Source organism: Tachyglossus aculeatus, chromosome X3 (genome assembly GCF_015852505.1).
Source record: "Tachyglossus aculeatus isolate mTacAcu1 chromosome X3, mTacAcu1.pri, whole genome shotgun sequence".
NCBI classification, from domain to species: domain Eukaryota; kingdom Metazoa; phylum Chordata; class Mammalia; order Monotremata; family Tachyglossidae; genus Tachyglossus; species Tachyglossus aculeatus.
Window position 1 is genome coordinate 28,860,343 of NC_052099.1, and position 19,332 is coordinate 28,879,674.

Below are 19,332 nucleotides of genomic sequence, written 5' to 3' on the forward strand. Positions count from 1 at the left end.
GAATTTTAGATATAGGATCACTAGAAACAATATACCAATTCATTTTTTTTTTCAAAGACCCTGGGCATTCTCTGTCCTGCCTATCTTTTTGTTTTCCCCATAATTTCACATAGCATTTAGTGGTCACTTTCAGGTTCAAAATTCCAAGGTTTATTTTGATAGCCAACAACAACAATATATCCTGTTCCAAATCTGGAAGCACAATTGCACGTTCCACTGTACTTTCCAAATGATTAAGTACACCTTTCTGGTAACGATGCTAAGTTGATTATACCCAGATGCCTTGACATTGTGTCCATTAAACTCTGGCACAAATGACACAGCCCGCCATGAGCAGAGGACATCCATGGTGTGCACTATCGTGCAGCCTTATGGTTTGGCCCGATTTTAAGCCAAGCTTTTGCGATGCTCGGAGGATACCGTTCCAAACATTCTTTTTGTTGTCTCATTAGTGAGGTCATTCAAACCCGATGGCGACATATGGATTCTCTCTCACCCCTGGTTCACCCTTCCAAGGGCAATGTAAGAAGCCTCCTTTTACTGGTTCGGTAGAAAGCGTCCTCTCTGGAGCTCCTCACTGAAGATTTCTCCCTGGGAAGGGGCCCACCATCCCAGAACTTCCCAAGCCCCACAAGTGAGAATCTAAACCTCAAATGAATCTTTGGGGTCTGATTTTCTGGTCCCTTGGGCAATCACGATAGACATTTGGAATTTTGAACCTGAAAGTGTCTTGACACCCCACGCTCTCTCCACATGATGCTAACAGCACCCAGAGAGGATGAAACAAAAGCAAATTCTGTTACTTTACTTCCCAAGCACTTAGTACAGTGCTCTGCACACAGTAAGTGCTCAATACGATTGATTGATTGATTACTTTGAAGTAATAGTGGATGGGAAGGGCCAGGACCATACCTTGTTCATTTACAACTCCCCACATCATTTAAGACAATGATTTCCCTCTTTGGTCCACCAGTGCTATTGCCTGACGCGTAAATACATTGACTGTACCCTCCAGGAGATAAAGGGCTGGACAATCCAAGGAAACAATGAAGGGAGTGAAAGATTCTTTTTATTACTTATCCTTTGGTACTTTTTTTTGATTGCATTTATTAAGCGCTTACTATGTGCAAAGCACTGTTCTAAGCCCTAGGCAGGTTACAAGGTGATCAGGTCGTCCCACGGGGGGCTCACAGTCTTAATCCCCATTTTACAGATGAGGTAACTGAGGCCCAGAGAAGGTAAGTGACTAACCCAAAGTCACACAGCTGGCAATTGGCGGAGTCGGGATTTGAACCCATGACCTTTGACTCCAAAGCCCCGGCTCTTTCCACTGAGCCATGCTCCTTGCAATGTGTCGTGAATTGTACTTTTATTATTATTATTATTATACAAGTGCTTACTACATGTAAAGCACTGCTCTAAGCTCTGGGATAGATACATGGGACCCACATTCGAAGTAGGAGGAGAACAGACACTGAATCCCCCCATTTTACAGATGAGAACATAGAGGTACAGAGAAGTCAGGTGACTTGGTCAGGCAGGGGAAGAATTAGAACTCAGGTCTTTTGACTCCCAGGTCTGTGCTTCTTCTACTAGGCCAAGCTATTCCTCAGAAGTTGAACCATCTTAAATATTTCAATTATTTAAGTGACTTGTATTTTCCCCAATTAATGCTGAGCCAAAATGTTAGGCTAGCAAAAACTCAGACAACATTCCCAGATGGATCTTTGACATCCATCACTGTTAGGAAACTCTTTTTTAGCAACAATTTCCAAATATGACAACTCCCATAATACTTTTCAATATACTAGTCACCTTCTGCTCTTCCTCTTCTCTCCCTTTTTATCTCCCTCCTGGGATTAAAAGAGGGGTAATAATGATGTCATCAGAGAAGCAGCATGGTATAGGGGGTAGAGCAAGGGCCTGAGACTCAGAAGACCATAGATTATACTGCCGCTCCACCAATTGTCTGCTGTGTGGCCTTGGGAAAGTCACTTCCCTTCTCTGTGCCTCAGTTACCTCATCTGTAAAATGGGGATTAAGACTTTCAGCTCTCTACGGAACAGGGACTATGTCCGACCCAATTTGCTTGTACCCACCCCAGCGCTTAGTACAGCGCTTAAGAAATACCATCCCTCCTCTAGACTGTGAGCTCATTGTGGACAGGGACTGTCACTGTTTATTGTATTGTTCTTTCTCAAGTGCTTAGTACTGTGCTTTGCACACAGTAAGCGCTTAATAAATATGGTTGAATGAATGAATGTCACCAGGCTGGACTCTTCATCCAGAAATCAGATTCAGCAAAATTCCTAAACACTTGAAAACTGCAAAAATGGAAGACTGTGTGACCTAAATCGGAACACATGGCACCCTCATAGCCAAATTAGCTTAGAGGTAGCTCTCATGAACCACTGCTCTTGTTTAAGCCAATATGTAAAGGAACTTTACTCCTTCGCATTGTTCATTGCAACAGGGATTTCCAAGATCCAAAGGGAGCCTATCTTTCTAAGGAGACTCTACTCCATGAGAACCCATCTGATCCATCCAGGATACGGATGTAACAAAGTATCGAACCTTAATCCGAAAACTTGGGGAGGCACGGGGCCCTGCTAAAATGAAAAACAAAAACAGAACAGCGTGGCTCAGTGGAAAGAGTGCAGGCTTGGGAGTCAGAGGTCATGGGTTCTAATCCTGACTCTGCCACTTGTCAGCTGTGTGACTTTGGGCAAGTCACTTCACTTCTCTGTGCCTCAGTTACCTCATCTGTAAAATGGGGATTAAGACTGTGAGCCCCACGTGGGACAACCTGATCACCTTGTAACCCACAGCGCTTAGATAAGCTCTTAACAAATACCACTATTATTATTATTATTATTATTATTAACAGAACCAAAAGACAGAAAGACCGGTTGGAAAGATTCTGACCTTCGTTCTGAGAAAGTAGACAATGAGAGGAAACGCAATCCCACCAAATGGAGAGGAAGACTCTGGATAAGAGGACCATTCTCGCATTCTCTTGGCACTTGGAAGAACCTGCGACAGATCTTGGTTGGCAGAGAAGTTAGGAGAAAATGGAGTTCCCTTCCAGTTCCATATTATTGATCAATAATGTAATTATCCGGAACCGAATGCCCTGGAAACTTGGCCCATTACAGCTTAAGGGATTTGGAACGATTGCATCATCTGGACATATGGTACAGGACACAGAGAAGGACTCATTTCTAGAATCACACCCCTGAGCCATGAGGCTCCCAAGCTGTCTAGCACCAATCTGCCAATGAATTAGGTGACACACCACATTATTGAGGCTCCCAAAATAACTCAAGCTTCCCTCCATCTGGCTCCATTGTCTTTCCAGTAAAAGTCAGGGCTTTTTTTTAAGGCCAGAACTACATTTCAACTGGGGATTGGACCTGGGAGGAGAGAGCCTCTCGCAAAGCAGCGGGGGTGGGAAATATCTAGAAAATGGGAATAAAAGTGTTGGCTTCATAAGAGTTCTCAACATCTTTGAAACAAGCCTATTGAATTTTAAGAGTTCACAGCCATCAGATGTGCTCCTAGTTGGGAGCTTTAGTTACTAGACCAATATCTTAATATCCACTTCCATTAAGAACTTCTATCCACCTAAAGGAGGGTTTTTTTAGAATTTTTTCTTAGAAACTGGAGCTCTACAATCATAATGCATCACTTGAAGCATCTGTCCTATCACAGACTGCATGATCGATGTAGGCAGGGAACATGCCCACCAATTTTATTATACTGTACTCTCCCAAGTGTTAGTACAGTGCTCTGCACACAGTTAAAAAAAAAAAGTGATGGTATTTGTTAAGCACTTACTACGTGTCAGGCACTATACTAAGTGCTGGGGTGCATACAAACAAATTGAGTTGGACACAATCCCTATCCCATGTGGGCCTCACAGTCTCAATCCCCATTTTACAGATGAGGTAATGGAGGAACAGAGAAAATAATAACAATAATAATAATAATGATAACAATAATGATGGCATTTGTTAAGCGCTTACTATGTGCAAAGCACTGTTCTAAGCGCTGGGGAGGATACAAGGTGATCAGGTTGTGTCACTTGGGGCTCACAGTCTTCATCCCCATTTTACAGATGAGGTAACTGAGGCCCAGAGAAGTGAAGTGACTTGCCCAAAGTCACCAGCTGACAATTGGCGGAGCCAGAATTTGAACCCATGACCTCTGACTCCCAAGCCCGCGCTCGTTCCACTGAGGTCACGGGTTCAAATCCCGGCTCCGCCAATTGTCAGCTGGGTGACTTTAGGCAGGTCACTTCACTTCTCTGGGCCTCGGTTACCTCATCTGTAAAATGGGGATGAAGACTGTGAGCCCCCTGTGGGACAACCTGATCACCCTGTAACCTCCCCAGTTACAGTTGCACATAGTAAGTGCTTAATAAATGCCATCATTATTATTAAGTGCGTGGGAGAGAAAAACAGAATTAGCTGGTATGTTCCCTGCCCACACCGAGCTTACAGTCTAGAGACTTCCTATTATGTTACACCCTGCAACCTTTAACAGTTTTCTTTTTTTTTTTTTTAAACTTACCCTGACTGCTGTTGCCTGTTCCCTCCCTGAGCTTGCAGCTTCTACATCACAAGCAGGGTACCAAGGATGGATGGGGTGAGCTAGGGGCGGGAGGGAGTGGGTGAGAGCTGTCCTTTCCCAGACCTCCTCCAATCCTACCACCTCCTTGCAGCAGCCCTGCCCTGGCCCAACTGCTTTGGACCCTGGGAGGGGGCTCCCAGACTGAGCCCCCTTTTTCCTCTCCTCAATCAATCGTATTTATTGAGCATTTACTGTATGCAGAGCACTGTACTAAGTGCTTGGGAAGTACAAGTTGGCAACAGAAAGAGACAGTCCCTACCCAACAGTGGGCTCACAGTCTAGTGGGCTCTCCTCCCCATCCCCCTGCCCTACCTCCTTCCCCTCCCCACAGCACCTGTATATATGTTTGTACAGATTTATTACTCTATTTTACTTGTACATATTTACTATTCTATTTATTTTGTTAATGATGTGCATCTGGCTTTACTTCTATTTATTCTGACGACTTGACACCTGTCCACATGTTTTGTTGTCTGTCTTCCCCTTCAAGACTGTGAGGCCGTTGTTGGGTAGGGACTGTCTCTAGATGTTGCCGACTTGGACTTCCCAAGTGCTTAGCACAGTGCTCTGCACACAGTAAGCGATCAATAAATACGATTGAATGAATGGTGAAGCAAGCTGGGGAAGAGGCAGTAATTGGCTTAAAAAAATCAGAAAGGAAAGAAATATCCTGGGGAAAGGACTGTATTTCTGGAGAGGTTGGAAAGATGAAGAGGAAGGAAAGGTGGAGAGAGAAGAGGGTGAGTTCAGGGAGCAGAGAAGGAACTAGAAGCAGGGAGGGTAAGGAGAGGAGACTGGTCAGGGCAAACTGGGTGAAATGAAAGTAATGTGGCCTAGTGGATAGAGGACGGGCCAGTAGTCAGAAGGATCTGTGTTCTAATCCTGGCTCTGCCACTTGCCTGTTGTTGACCTTCCGCAAGTCACCTAATTTTTCTGTGCCTCAGTTACTTCATCTGTAAAATGGAGGTTGACTGTGAGCCCCATGTGGGCCATGGACTATGTCCAACCTGATTAGTTTGTATCTGTTCCATGGCTTTGTACAGCGCCTAGCACATAGTAATATTCATTCGTATTTACTGATCGCTTTCTGGGTGCAGAGCACTGTAATACCATTGACAACAATGAATACCATAAAAAAGGCGGGAAAAAGAAACCAGGTTTACCTATCTGGAAGGGAAGTTGGAATAATCAAGTTGCTATGCAGAAGTCACTTCATCAGAATGTGAAATTCACCACAGTATCAAAGAAACATTAGTCTTATTTATTGATCATTTCCTGTGTGCATAGCACTGCACTAAACATTTGGGAGGGTAAAATATAAAAGAGTTGGTAGACATGGTCTGTGCCCAAAATGATCTTAGAGTCTCAAGGAGGAAAAAGATTAATATAAATAAATTACAGATATGTACACAAGTGCACAAGAGAAGCAGTGTGGCTCAGTGGAAAGAGCACAGACTTTGGAGTCAGAGGTCATGGGTTCAAGTCCCGGCTCCACCAATTGTCAGCTGTGTGACCTTGGGCAAGTCACTTAACTTCTCTGTGCCTCAGTTACCTCATCTGTAAAATGGAAATTGAGACTGCGAGCCCCCCGTGGGACAACCTGATCACCTTGCATCAGGTAGGGAGGGGTGAATAAAGAATGCAAATCCAACTGCAAGGAAAACTCAGGAGGGAGTGGGAGAAGAGAAAATAAGGGTTTAATCAGGGAAGGCCATATGGAGGAGCAGTCCTTTTAATAATAATAATAATAATAATAATAATAATAATGGCATTTGTTAAGCGCTTACTATGTGCAAAGCACTGTTCTAAGCACTGGGGAGGTTACAAGGTGATCAGGTTGTCCCACGGGGGACTCACAGTCTTCATCCCTGAAGTAATTTACTAAGACTTTGAAAATAAGACGAGTAACCATCTGTTGGATATGAAGAGGGTGGGTTTTCTGGGCCAGAGACAAAGCATGGAAATGCATCTGTTTATTTTTGTATTGAACTCTCCCACGCACTTGGTACAGTGTTCCGCACACAGTAAGCGCTCAATAAATGCGATTGAATGAATGAATGAAGTAGACAAGATGGAGGTACAGGTTGGCGTTAGAAGAACGGAGTGCGTGGGCTGGGTTGAAGTAGAAAATCAGGAAAGTAAGGTAGGAAAGGGGCAAGGTGATGGAGTGCCTTAAAGCCGATGGTAATGAGTTTCTGTTTGATGAGGAGGTGGAAGGGCAACCACTGGAGGTTCTCAAGCAGTGAGGAGACATGGACTGAACGGTTTTATTGAAAACTGATCCGGGCAGCAGAGTAGAGTATGGATTGGAGTGGGGAGAGATGGGAGTCTGAGAGGTCGGCAAGGAGACTGACACAGTAATCAAAGTGGGCTAGGATAAGTCCTTGGAAGCAAACGACGCCTTTAAAACAGAAAGTTTTGAATTGGCTCCAGTCCATCAAGGTATATCAAAATAGCAAATAGAAATATTTCACGCTGAGAAGCAACGTGGCTCAGTGGAAAGAGCACGAGTTTTGGAGTCAGAGGTCACGGGTTCAAATCCTGGCTCTGCCAATTGTCAGCTGTGTGACTTTGGGCAAGTCACTTCACTTCTCTGAGCCTCAGTTACCTCATCTGTAAAATGGGGATTAAGACTGTGAGCCCCCCGTGGGACAACCTGTTCACCCTGTAACCTCCTTAGCGCTTAGAACAGTGTTTTACACATAGTAAGAACTTAATAAATGCTATTATTATTAATAATAAAAAATATCTCTTCCCCAGTTTTCTCCAAAGCACAAGCTGGGAATCCTAAAGGGATAATGATCTCCATTTAACTTTTCCTTTCTTAGGCTTCAATTCTAGAACAATGCATTTTATCTTATTGCTTTACCTTAGAGAACCTAACCCTTTACATGCCCTCAGTTGGTATGAAAAACTGCAAGAGGTAATCACAAACATAAAACAGAGGTGGTAGACATAGACTAGCCTTCCATTATGTTCAGTCAGATTTTAGAGAACTCTTTCCAGGAAATGCACATAAAGTGGATAAACAAGATGCAGCTGAAGCAGAGATATCTTGGAGGACATATTTTAAGGGAATTCACATTTAAGGCTATTAAAATTTGTCGCTGACGCATGAAAAGTGCTCCCTTTAGGTCTCCTTTATGTTACTACGCATCCATTAATTAAAGTGCAAGACCAAAAGAAATATATGAAGCTGATGAAAGGTTTACAGACCTAGTGACCTACCAGTCCCAAGGATTAGTATGGAAACTGTGTGTGACTGAAAATTATTACCCCCAACCTTATTAGCATAATGATTTCCCACTTCCATGGGGCTATGTTGTTAGCCATAAGCTCCCAAATGTCCTTAAGCTTGTTAATAACCATTACATATGGGCAATGAACTGAATCAAGACTCACCTGAGCCTAAACAGATTATTAAGATGTGTTTGTGAATTCTCAGGATGAAAACTGCTCAGTTGAGTCACGAGAGGCTATTTTGAAGGCTGACCAAATGGCCCATTTTGGCTGGGGTAGTCCCAGAAATTTATGTTTTTTTGACACATTGCCCTCAATATCATCATAATCAAGGATAGTTGGTTGTGTGTCTATAATATGGGCCTTGCTTTTTGAGGAATTTAGTAATATAGTGACAATGATAAGAATAATAATTATTGATAAACACTTACTATATGCCAAGCACTGAATTAAGCGCTAGGATAGGTACAAGATAATCACATCAGACGGGGTCCCTGTCCCATGTAGGGATGGCACTCTGAGGGGGAGAGAGAGCAGGTATTGAATCCTCATTTCACAGATGAGGAAACAGACACAGAAAGGATAAGTGGCTCGCCCTAGGTTCCACAGTAAGCAAGTGGTGGATTAGAACCCAGCTCCCTTGGCTCCCTGGCCTGTGCTTTCCCCTAGCCATGCTGCTTCCCCAACCAATTTCTGTCCTGAAGGAGTTCATAATCTAAGAAGGAATGATAAACATAAAGAACAATGAAACACTTTGGCCGGTACCCCTGATTTCCTTGTCAGCCATCCTGGTTTTCCACAGTGTTTCTGGGAAATGTAATCATGAGTTGTAGTTCCTTAGGATGGCTGTTGGCCATTTAAAAGGATTACACCCTACATTTCTGCTACCCAGAAATTCTCTTACCCTCACTTGGACTTGCACACTTACTGCATTCAGAGCATACCAGGATCAAAAGGAACAAAGCCGAGGTTCTTCAGGACATCTTATGGTTATCCTATGATGAGATGACTTATAGAAAATTCAGTCCATTCACTACTTAGTCATGGGCTTTTCTAGCCGCTAGGATCAAAGCAGTTGGTTTTATCCTACTTTCAAAGGAGGGAGTTAGTTCAGGGTTTTAACCCCACAAGATGGACCAGTCATTTTACCTTGGCTCCTCAGTGATCTGGGCCAGACACTTACCTTTTCTGAGCTTAAAGACATGTAAAAATGGAAGGCAGTCGGCAGAGCACGTGAGGCTATAATGGTAGCTTTTGGGGTGGAGGTTTAGATTCATAAGGCTCTTTCACCTGGGGAGAATTTAGACCAGAGATTCCAATTCCTCTTATTTGCCAATGTTTTAATCCCTTTCTGTGTTCTCTCCAAACTCCAGATTCTCCACCCTCCTCCTTTTTAATTATGAAGTCTGGAATCAAATACTATATCCTAATAATGGTCTGTGCTTTAAAAAATAAAATCTACTGTCCATGACACAAGCTGGTTTTTCTCAATCACAAAGAGCAAAAATTGATTGTCAACCCGTTAACCTTTTGGTTCCAAGTTGCTTTTTGACCCCCGGATATTCTTAGCGAACCATAACTGGTAGCATTATTTTACAGAATCTTCAGTTCCTAGGAATGGCTTACAGTTTCTGAGAGTCTTTCTCTTATTTCATTTTAAAGCTTCTAACTCTAACTTCTAACCTTGATCAGAGAAAACAACTACAAACATGTCATTAACCCCCAGCAGCTTCAGTACTAAACGATGCAGGTGGCTTGCTTGTTACACTATGTTTAAATCGCTCATTCACAATATTACCAAAGTTTGGGTGGATTCTCTACAATGCACTCCAAAGCTGCCCTCATTCTAACGTTTTCAGTAATCCCAATTTTAATACCTTCTACTGAAGAGTGATAGATAAAAAATCAATATGATCCCACAGTTCGTATCATAGGTCTAATCATGACATCTTTCCCTCTGCAGTAGATGGACGATGGTATTGGTGATTACAAACTGATGCTTGCTCTACTCATTAAACAAGAACAGTCCACTGGCTAGGCTCCACATGGCAGCATTATTTTTGATCCAGACTGAACTCCCCATTGATGTTCAGTTTGACAGATGTCAGTACGGCCACAATATGTTTGTTTTAGATCTTTGCGTAAACTTGCTTCCGCCTCATCGGTATTTGTTATGGGTGGAGGGGAAGAGAGGCCCAGATAATGATGGGATATCATTTCTGCTTGGGTTATTTATTGTTGTCTCATGCTGTCGAGTCGTGTCTGACCCATAGCAACGCCATGGACACATCCCTCTCAGAACACCCCACTTCCATCTGCAATCGTTCTGGTAGCGTATCCATAGAGTTTTCTTGGTAAAAATAAGGAAGTGGTTTACCATTGCCTCCTTTGGTGCAGTCAATGAATCTCTTCCCTCGGCTCTCTCCCATGCTGCTGCTGCCCAGCACAGGTGAGTCTGCCTCCTGTAGTCATGACTGGTAGAAAACTGGAAACTCTCCTGGTGCAACCCTGAGAGGGCTTGGGGTGGAGGCAGCATTTTACCAGCTGGTTGCTGAAATCTCATCTCCAAGCTGCACCATTAATGATCATGTTAAGAGCAAGGACTCACAAAAAGAACCAGAAGAGATCAAGGAAACTGAATCTCTTTGGAGCCAGGGAATCAATCAGTGATATTTACTGAGTGCATACTGTGTGCTTAGCACTGTACTAAATGCAGGGGGAGTGTAAAGTAGACATGACCCTTGCTCACAAGGAACTTAGAGGCAGAATGGACATCAGGGAACAGGGGATTTAGGGCAAGAAATTTTGTTTCTAAGTGATTCAAGTCAAAACCTCACAATAAAATTCGAGTGTTCAATATTCCCTATGTTTTGCGAGGTATCCAGTTGGCTTAGTCTGTCTAAGGAAACCAGAAACATTGATTCTGTTTCTGAGGAGAGCAGAGATGATCTGAACATTGCCTGTTTAACCAGCTGAATTTCAGAACTTTACCAGACTTGTGGGAAGAGTAAGTTGTACTTATGTGGAGTAGGCTTGCTGTGGGCAAGAAATATGTCTACCAACTGTGCTATGTTGTACCCTCCCACACAGTACAGTTGCTCTGCACACAGCAAGCCACAGTATGCACTCAAATCTGAATGATTGATTGAACATAAATTAAAGAGCTTCGTCCATCTCCCTGACTTATGATCTGCCCATCTATCCTCATAGGCATGTCAGGGAAGGCCTCGCTAATAGATAACTAAATCATCCACGTGCATTTACTGAACGCAGAGCACTGCACTTCAGTACTTGGGAGAGTTAAATAGGTGTAAAAACAGCATGACAATTAGAAAGGGCCTGTGCCTGGGACTCGGAAGATCTAAGATAATAAAGATGGTATTTCATTCATTCAATCGTATTTATTGAGTGCTTACTGTGTGCAGAGCACTGTACTAAGCGCTTGGGAAGTACAAGTTGGCAACATATAGAGACGGTCCCTACCCAACAGTGGGCTCACAGTCAAGAAGGGGGAGACAGACAACAAAACAAAACATATTAAAATAAAATAGAATAAATATGTATAAATAAAATGAATAGAGTAATAAATACGTACAGACATATATACATATATACAGGTGCTGTGGGGAGGGAAAGGAGGTATGGTGGGGGGATGGGGAGGGGAGGAGGGGGAGAGGAAGGAGGGGGCTCAGTGTGGGAAGGCCTCCTGGAGGAGGTGAGCTCTCAATAGGGCTTTGAAGGGAGGAAGAGCGCTAGCTTGGTATTTGTTAAGCACCTATATGCAGAGCACTGTTCTAAGCGCTGAGGGGGGAAACAAGGTGATCAGGTTGTCCCATGTGGGGCTCACAGACTTAATCCCCATTTTCCAGATGAGGTAAATGAGGCACAGAGAAGTTAACTTACTTGCCCAAAGTCACACAGCTGACAAGTGGCAGAGCCGGGATTTGAACCCATGACCTCTGACTCCGAAGCCTGGGCTCCTTCCACTGAGCCATGCTGCTTCTCTAAGATGCAACCTTGACTTTAAGCTTGCCTGCTGGATGACCCTGGGCCAACTGCTTAACTTCTCTGTGTCCTGTTTCTTCATATGTAAAATGGAGATTTAAGGCCCACTCTCCCTCCTATTTATTATAACACAGATGTGATTTCTGCCCTCAATGGTATTATTCCCTCCAACTTTATGGGATGCTTACAAAGCATATCAGCTCTTTGAACACCAGAATCTTTCCTAATCAAATGAAATATAGCATTAAAGAGCTCCTTCATTCATTTATTCATTCAATCGTATTATTGAGTGCTTACTGTGTGCACAGCACTCTACTAGGCGCTTGGAAAGTACAATGCAGCGGTAAAGAGAGACAATTCCTGCCCACCATGGACTCATAGTCTAGAGCTCCTTGATTTTAGGTGTCTTTGTAACACTCAAGGGCACGCGACAAGAAGTCACCCTCTGCTGACCCAGAAAATGCCACATTTTCCTTGTCAAAATACCAACACTAACAACACGTTTTCAGATTGCAAATGGAAACTCCGCTTTTAGGGGTTCTTTTAATATTTTAAGATCATCACTCCAAAACACCAGAACTACTGGTGTTTTCTTATTACTTGGAATAGAAACCCAGCTTCTGCCAAGACTGCAGTCCTGGTTTCCTATTTTCAAATTTTGTTGTTCCCCACTGAGAAGCAAAAGCTCAGACATATGTATGCAATAAATTCAGAAATGTTGATCTGCAGTGCAGATGAAAGGATGAATAACAGAATAGCCATAAAAACTGAAACTTTCATTCTACAGAGGCAGCCTGCACCATATTTTACTCCGTGTTTCAAAATACATCCCAATGACAGATTTTCCAATGCCAGGAAATAGAATCAAAACAGTTCAAACAAGTTTCTCAGCTGCTGCTGTAAAAAGAGCTTTAGCTTAGTTATAAAACTGTCTGAACCCTATTAGAGCTTTCATTATTTCTCACTGCTTTTTCGATGCTATGACCTTTGTTTACAAAACATGAGGCTCAAAATAACAGTTACTAGAAGCTTCCAAGAACTCTGAGTATCTGGTGAAGGCAACACATTTAGCAGAAACTTGCACACGCTAGAAAAGACCATTCCCATAAGGCTGGTTGAGTTTCGGAAGATTTTTACTCTCCTTCCTTTTTAGACTGTGAGCCCCATGATGGAAAGGGACTAGTACAGTGCTCAAGTGCTTAGTCCAGTGCTCTGCACACAGAAGCGCTCAATAAATACAACTGAATGAACGAATGACTACATCCAGTAGGATTACCCTGTGTCTACCCCAGAATTTAGCACAATGCTAGGCACCTAGTGAAGACAGACACCACAGGTATTATTATATTTTTAATGGCATTTGTTAAGTGCTTTATGCCACGCACTGACTAAGCACAAGGGTAGATAGATACAAGATAATCAGGTTGGACATCATCCCTGGCCCACACAGTCTTAACCTCCATTTTACAGATGAAGTAACTGAGGCACAGAGAAGTTAAGCAACTTGTCCAAGGTCACACAGCAGACAGCGGCAGAGATGGAATTTGGCGCCAGGCCTTTAATCTTAGGACTGTGTTCTTTCCACTAGGCCACACTGCTTCTCATTACTCTTTTATCATTTTTATTTCACAGCTAGACATTCCAAAAGGATGAGACTGTGGTCCTCTTGTGTCAAATGAAAAAAGGCATTTTGGTCCCTCTACAAAATAATGAGAAAATTAAGCTTTCTCTCCTCAACTGTCACGATGTAGCAAACTAAAATTTCTGGTGTCTTAGCCACATTGGACCATGGCTTAAAAAGAGTCAGAAAAAATAAGACCAGAAACTTACTAGAAAAAAGGAAAAGAATGTTTGGTGACAATTATTTCTGATCATTCCAAGTGGAAGCAAGTATCTTGGTTTTATTGAATATAGCTAGGAGAGTTGCTTCAAAAAGCTTTGTGTAGTTTACAATGCTGTTAGGGCCAAAACATTGGCCCTAACAGCATTGCTTTCTGAATTAAAATTAGAGAGCAAGACTTGTGAGGTAAAATGAAATCTGAATAATTTAAACAGAAATATTTATAGATCAAGGGCCCAGCACGGTGTAATGATTTTACATCAGGAACCATATATATACAGATATATAGATAAATCCTTTGGTTTGGTAGAGGGGAGTGAAGAAGGCAGGAAAATCGTAATAAACGTAGGTGTGTAATTTAAGCAGTTGTATTCCACAAATAACGACTACTTCATTTTAGTAACATGCAAGCAGTCACCTTCAAAAATATGGAGGCTCTAGGTTATATTTATGCCCTCAAGTTTCCAAATCAAAGGCCGGGCTGAGTCGTTAACTTTGATATTTATTTGATGATGTGAATCTTGACTGGACTTGAATAGGCTCAACTCTTTCACAGACTTGAGGAGTTTCTTTTGAAATGGGACCATGTAAACATGCTTTCAGGTGTTATATGAACAGGGAAACTAATGCTGAAGCATAATATTCCTTCAAATGAGCACATTGTTAAAAATTGATGCGGGAGGGGTCAAAGTGACTAGCTGGCAAAACAACAAAGCTGTTTCCTCTAATGTGTGAAAAGTGCAAACTCCTCAAGAAAGGTGACAAATGCACAGTGTGATAATCAGGTTGAATCAAAAACTGTTCCTGGATCGCATTACAAACTCATGTACAGGCATGCTATGCCTTGCCCGGAGTCTTTCTACCTCACAAGCATCAGTTTTAGGAACGATAATAATACGAACACTACAATGAATGTACGTAATACGAAAACGAAGACATAGCATGAGGTTAATAACTGCTCATCAATGTCTTTTGTCAGAATTTACTATGCAAAATCAATTTAAAAATGGCGGTGAATTTTGTTTCACTGTACAATGTACTGATTGAGCCAAACTATTTAAATGAGGAAATGGAAGCAAACAGTGCAATGAAGTATGTAATTATAGACTATAACTCCATTTTTCTATGTCCGGTCTCAATATCCAATTATTTTTCCTGGTTTCTTCCCTTGAGCTGTTGTAAGAAACATTAACTGATAACAGGACATATTTATCTGAAACAGACTCCTAAAGACAAAGGATTGATATGAAATAGTCTCCATTAACGAAGGGGTAAAGCCATTAAATACAAATATGTTGAACACAGCCATGATGATTTAGAGCTCCTTTGTTATTCATTCATTCGATCGTATTTATTGAGCACTTACTGTGTGCAGAGCACTGTACTAAGCGCTTGGGAAGTACAAGTTGGCAACATATAGAGACGGTTATAGCAGACAGCCAACAGTTGAAGCCATTTCCATGACTTTAGGATTTTGACTATGTGACTAAATACCAGAAAAACATTTACATATTCGAAAGCCAGAAATTCAAGACTGGGCAAGATGACCTTTGGGAATCACGTGAAGCTCAAGTGCATTACGGGACTAATTCAGAAAAATTATGTGGACAAAACAAACTGACCTCTTCTTGCCATAATAAAAACATCTGAGAATGTCCGACACCTGTGAATTCCAAGACCGTTCAGATTGCTGCTCGAAAAAGAAAGAGATCTTTAGTTGAAGAGGAAATGGAAATCTGGTAGGTGAAAACTTTCAGTGCATTTTGGATTTTTTTCAATCTGGTCTGCTCCCTTGCCCTAAGATTTAGGAGACTTAGAAACATGGTGTTCACACTGTCACCTCCCACGGCCAAAGGGCATTTTCTACAATGCCGACACATTGTTGATACAACTAACCCCAAACCAAAGTCTTTCTGTCTCAAGTAAATGCTTTGGGGTGGGTCAGTACTAAAGCTTCACAACCTTAGGAGCTTATTATTAGAGACACCAGAAAGGTTAAATTTTTTTATCTCTTCTGCAAGACCACAAATCCCTCCACTTATAGACTTTTCTTTGTCAGTCAGTTGTTGACTTGTTCATCCAGCTCAGAAGGCGACCTATGATTCATCATCTTTCTTCCCTGATTCATTGAACTCAGAGGGAAGAAAAATTGGTACCTTGGCTTCTAGACAATGCTTACTTTTCAGCCACCTGCTTACTTCCTCAATGTACAATATGCACCGACATTGCTGTATTCATTCATTCAATCGTATTGGAGAGCTTACTATGTGCAGACCACTGTAGTAAGCGCTTGGAAAGTACAGTTCAGCAACAAAGAGAGACAATCCCTGCCCACAACGGGCTCACGGCCTAGAAATGGGGAGACAGACATCAAAACAAGTAATCATGCTCCTTAGTTCGGAGGGTGACTAATGCTTGCTTATGAATCAGAAAACCATTATTGTCTTCATGACCCCTCTCTGACCCACAGTTTCCCTTATCCAAAATGGCAAAAAGTATTCCCTGGGTTTTTTTGTTTGTCTGGTATTTGTGAAGCACTTTCTGTGTGCCAGACACTGTTCTAAGAGCTGAAACAATGTAAATCAGATTGGACATAGTCAATGTCCCACACGGGGCTCATAGTCTTAATCCCCACTTTACACAAGAGATAACTGAGGCACTGAGAAATGAAGTGACATTCCCTAGGTCACAAAGCTGATGTGGCCGAGCCGGGAATAAAATGCAGGTCCTGTGATTCCCAAGCCCGCGCTTTTTCCACTAGGCTATGCTACTTCTTTAGGACACCCTACTTCTCTACCAATCTCCCAGAGATTGGTTAATGAGGGCTAATTTCATTAACCTGAGCTCATTTTGGGCAGGAATTGTCACTATCTGTTGCTGAATTGTACTTCCCAACCTCTTAGTACAGTGCTCTGCACACATTAAGTACTCAATAAATATGATTGAATGAATGCACCTCAATTTGGTGCATAAAAACTATCACGGAAGGACACTTCATAGTCAGAAATCCCAGGTACAGTTCTTGGTGCTGGTAGAATGCTAATTCTATTTCAGGTCCACTGATGATGCTACTGATAATGAGGTTTTTGTTGGGTTTTTTTAATCTGCACATACAAAGGTGGCTGATTAAAATCAGTGTGAGGCCAACAGTCTTCCACATTGTGTACCCATAAAGATTTCTCCTTGCTGCATCATTGTATTTGTTTCCCCAGTGCTATGTTTTCGCAAAGGGTCTATACCCCTTCTATGACCTACAAGATTCATTCATTCATTCAATTGTATTTATTGAGCGCTTACTGTGTGCAGAGCACTGTACGAAGCGCTCGGGAATTACAAGTTGGCAACATATAGAGATGGTCCCTACCCAACAGCAGGCTCACAGTCTAGAAGGGGTATACATGTTCCACTTAAGGAAGATTTGATGTGATGGGAATTTCTTCAAAGTTGGTGATTGATTATGTTCCAGAACCATAGTGTCTGTGATCTTCTAACGCTCCTTGATGCTCAGTTAGGGGGCAGGTAGTGGAACTAATCTATTAGTTGGATAGGGCGACTTTGGTAGCTCTTAGTTTCATTAAACAAAAAACGTTGGACACGACCACTGCCCTGTGTGTCTACAGTTTCATCCATACTTTACATCATGTTGATACCACAATCTGCCACTCTTCAAATATAATTTACACTTAAAGAATAAGAGCTGGTGTTTAGTTTAAGACAGCAGTGGAAAGCATATTCTAAGCATTCCTCCCCGAGAGAGCAGAAGTCCTTCTTTTTCCTAAAATCGGGAATCTCAGTTGTCAAGAAAATTAAAAGCTTGCATCATCTTTCCTGACATCCAATTGGATGGCTTCAGGACTGGCATTGGGCATCAAGCCGCCTTCCAGCAGAGAGCTGGCAGGTATATCTGTAGCACGAGGAACAGGTGTGAGTGGTGTTCAGTAGAATCTGTTTTCAGGTTCTCTGCCTTACAACAGCACTGACAGATGAGGACTCGTGCCCGATGTCGATTATTCATGGACTGCCACTTCAGTGGCACCATTTTTTGGGGCCATCTTTACTGACATCCAAAATACAGCGAGTGGAACTGTTACACTTCAGAGATGGGAAGGAAGGACCCGTGTGTGCAATAGAGGTGGGTAGGAACAATTTAAATGGATGCAACTGAGTATCAATTTGGAATCTAAAGGATTTAGGCTACAGTGAAAACATTAAGAAAGATGGGGTTAAGATTCTGTAATAAAGGAGATCTTATGTCATAAGGGATTATAATAAATCAATCTATGGCATTTAATTAGTGCTGTGCGTAGTACTATAGCAAAAGACGCAAAGGTACTATATGTGCCTTCTAGCACAGTAAGGATTAAAACTGCTATTACTAATAATAAGTGTGGCATTTGTTAAGCTTATTACATGCCAGGCACTGTACTAAGCAATGGGTGGACATAAGCAAATCAGGTTGGACACAGTCCCTGTCCCACATAGGGCTCACACACTTAATCCCGATTTTACCGATGAGGTAACTGAGGCACAGAGAAGTCACTTGCCCGAGGTCACACAGCAGACAAGTGAAAGTGACAGGATTAGAACCCAGGTCCTTCTGACTCCCAGGTGTTGACAGTACTGTATTAGGGTATTTGGTGAGGGCTGGTCAAGACATCCAGTGGTTCTGTTAAAAGTTGACAAGGGAATTGCTGCAGAAGGAGTGGAAAAGCTACATTTCTTTCAGGAGGTAAAGGGACCGAATCTTGATTTCTACACACCTCTAGACTGCAATCTCATTGTGGGCAGGGAATGTGTTTGTTTATTGTTGTATTATACTTTCTCAAGCTCTTAGTAAATTGCTCCATACACAGTAAGCACTCAATCAATATGATTGAATGAATGAATGTGCCATAGTAGGGGGTGGTCCTGGGCGAAGCCAACTTCCTGAATGAGAAGTGTCTTTAGAGCTGACTTCATGAGGCAGCCCATATCCCCAAATTTATCTGTTGGGAAGGAAGACCAAAGAAGCAGGTCTGTTGATCTATTCTGTAGCTAGCTTTTATGGTGTAAACTTTAGTTTGTGTTGGATCTCTCTAACTACATGCCAAATTCAATTACATTTGTTCCGCTTGCTTATTTGCAGATGTAGCTCAATCATGGTCACTGACACTCTAGAGTCAGATTGATAGAATCCTAGTTGGAATTTCTAGGTCCACAGCTTCCTTTGATCCTTAGAAATATAGGTCAGGGATTGATCCTTGTTTACGGGACTCTGACTGCTGCCCCACCTTCAGTCTGTGGAAGTGAACCCAAATTTTCCTCCTAGTTGTTAGACTAGAAATGGCAAAATGACTATCGATGATGAGGGGGAAGGGATGTCCATGTTAGTCATTGGATGAAGTGGATTAAAGCAGAGAGCAGAGTTGAGACTCTGTAAACTCCTTGTGGGCAGGAATCACGACTACCATTTTTTTTAATGGTATTTTTTAAGCGCTTAGAGTGCCGCACATTGTACTAAATGCTGGGATAAATACAAGCCAATCAGGTTGGACACAGTGTCTGTCCCACATGGAGCTCACACAGTCTTAATCTCCATTTTACAGAGGAGGAACTGAGGCACAGAGAAGTGAAGT